This window comes from Gasterosteus aculeatus, chromosome 6, assembly GCF_964276395.1.
Source record: "Gasterosteus aculeatus chromosome 6, fGasAcu3.hap1.1, whole genome shotgun sequence".
Lineage (NCBI taxonomy): Eukaryota > Metazoa > Chordata > Actinopteri > Perciformes > Gasterosteidae > Gasterosteus > Gasterosteus aculeatus.
In genome coordinates, this window is record NC_135693.1 from 13,525,818 (window position 1) to 13,527,799 (window position 1,982).

Here is a 1,982-nt window from a genome sequence, read left to right on the forward strand (position 1 = left end):
ATCAACATATGAACCCCCACCCCCACTGAGACCCTGGTGTGTGAAAAACAGGATCCTTACTATATAGATACAGCCACGGTTCACTTCTTGACACCCTGGCAGACTGGTGCATCCTCACATTTAAGCCATTTCCATATATATATATATATATATATATATATATACACACATACATTGGTATAAATTAAAAAATAAAAATAAAAAGCTTTAAAGATTGTACTATGTCGAGTGATTCATATTTGTTTTTATATATTTATATATATTTTTTTAATAGGTATTTATACCTTTTAGAAATAGATGACAGCGCGCATCCTATACATGGGAGTCTTGAAAAACTGGAAAAGGAGATTGCTGCACTCAGTTGTCTACCAACAACGACTACGTGCCCCAACCAGGGAGCTGGCACAGGTAGGGAAAATGACAGTATGATATAAGCTTTCTATATATTTATTATTTGACGAATCATTCAAATGATTTTATAATTCTATGCTCCCCCAGTGAAAAAAAAAAAAGTACATACGGGTGTCCAGTCTGAGAGACCTTCTACAAGGTATGTGACATCATCCATATATATATATATATATATAGACATTTGTTTTATAACATGTTTTGACCATGTATGCTTGTACAGCAGGGTGCAGATTGACCGGTCTACACCAACAAAGGACACATGGTACTATCCAGAATGTTTGACTGACGAGGAAATGCTGCAGGCGGTCTGTGACTATGAAGAAGAGAGTACTACAATAGGAGCAACATCGGCAGAGTGTGTAACCCCATTTCAACAAAACAGAGCAGGTATACCCACAGAACCCACGGTGGTGATTGTGCACCCGAGGGACACAGCTAACCCCTTATATGTAGAGTTGATAAATGAAATCAGTGAACTGCGGCGTTCCAACACCGCATTAAAAGAGATAGTAACCGATCTATGTAAGAAACAAGAGGAGGCTAGACAAACACAGGACGCCAACGGCTGTTCCATAAAACAATACCTGATAGCTCAGAATGCATCCAGTGAAGCTATCATAGCTCTACTTACAAATAAATTTTATCCAAGGTGATCTACTAGGCATGGTGTCTATAAGGGGTGGTGTCTAAATAAACAATACAGACGTGTAGTATGCCTCCCCCCAGAAAATTTTTGAAGAGGGGCACGGGTGATATACATCGATCAGGGGATAACCATAATAATAATGATGATGGGTATAGGGTCCTGTTACAGAATACAGAGAAACAGCTTAAAAGCCTACGTGCACTGGTGGAGAGATCGCGCGTTGATGCTGCTGCTGCTGCTGCTGCTGCTGCTGCATACCCTGCCGAAGCTTTTCATGATGTTGACAGAATTCATTATACGGAACAACATTCATCGTATCTAGATAGCGGCTATGCAGACTTGGTCAGTGTCCTAGACCCAGGGTTTAATACCACAGGCGCAAATAGCCACGTGTTGGATCATGCAGACGGCCCACTTGTGTACACAGACAATGATGCAGGGGCTGGGGGGTGTGTGTTGGCAGAAATATGTGACGACCGGCTGAATCAGATGGGGGCAAATGGAGATGTGGAGCATGAACAGGGTGTTGGGGGTTCTGCTGAGGGTCATGAGGGAGGGTCATGGGAGCAGGCCCGAACAGAAGGGGGGCATGATGATACACTAACAGGAGGAGGGGAGATAATGAGGGGGGGTGAGACCTCCTCAGGCATAGAGGGAAGGACAGTCACCATGAGAGAGATGCCTTCATTCAATGCATTTGAGCTTAGACAAGGGGTTGATTTCAGAAACGTGGATCTTACTGACCTCGAGCAAATCCCCTACATGGTCAGAGAAATAGTGGCGGGTGTAATTGATAGAGCTGTAGAGGCCTCTCCGGCTGGTAGTGTGCTGAACGTTTTGTTACGGGGACCTTCATTGGCTAGTGACATACAAGCTGTTCTACGCGTAAACGAGTCGTACAACTCTGACTTGTTTATGGAGCAAA

The 1,982-nt window shown here is 43.3% G+C and overlaps 1 long non-coding RNA gene across 1 annotated transcript; it reads left to right on the plus strand.

The window, feature by feature from the left end:
- The first annotated feature begins 225 nt into the window (after positions 1-225).
- On the plus strand, positions 226-1,585 carry LOC144409525 (uncharacterized). Its single transcript, XR_013468021.1, has 3 exons — positions 226-408; positions 499-550; positions 632-1,585. It is a non-coding gene; the product is annotated as an uncharacterized LOC144409525 (long non-coding RNA).
- Positions 1,586-1,982: the final 397 nt, after the last annotated feature.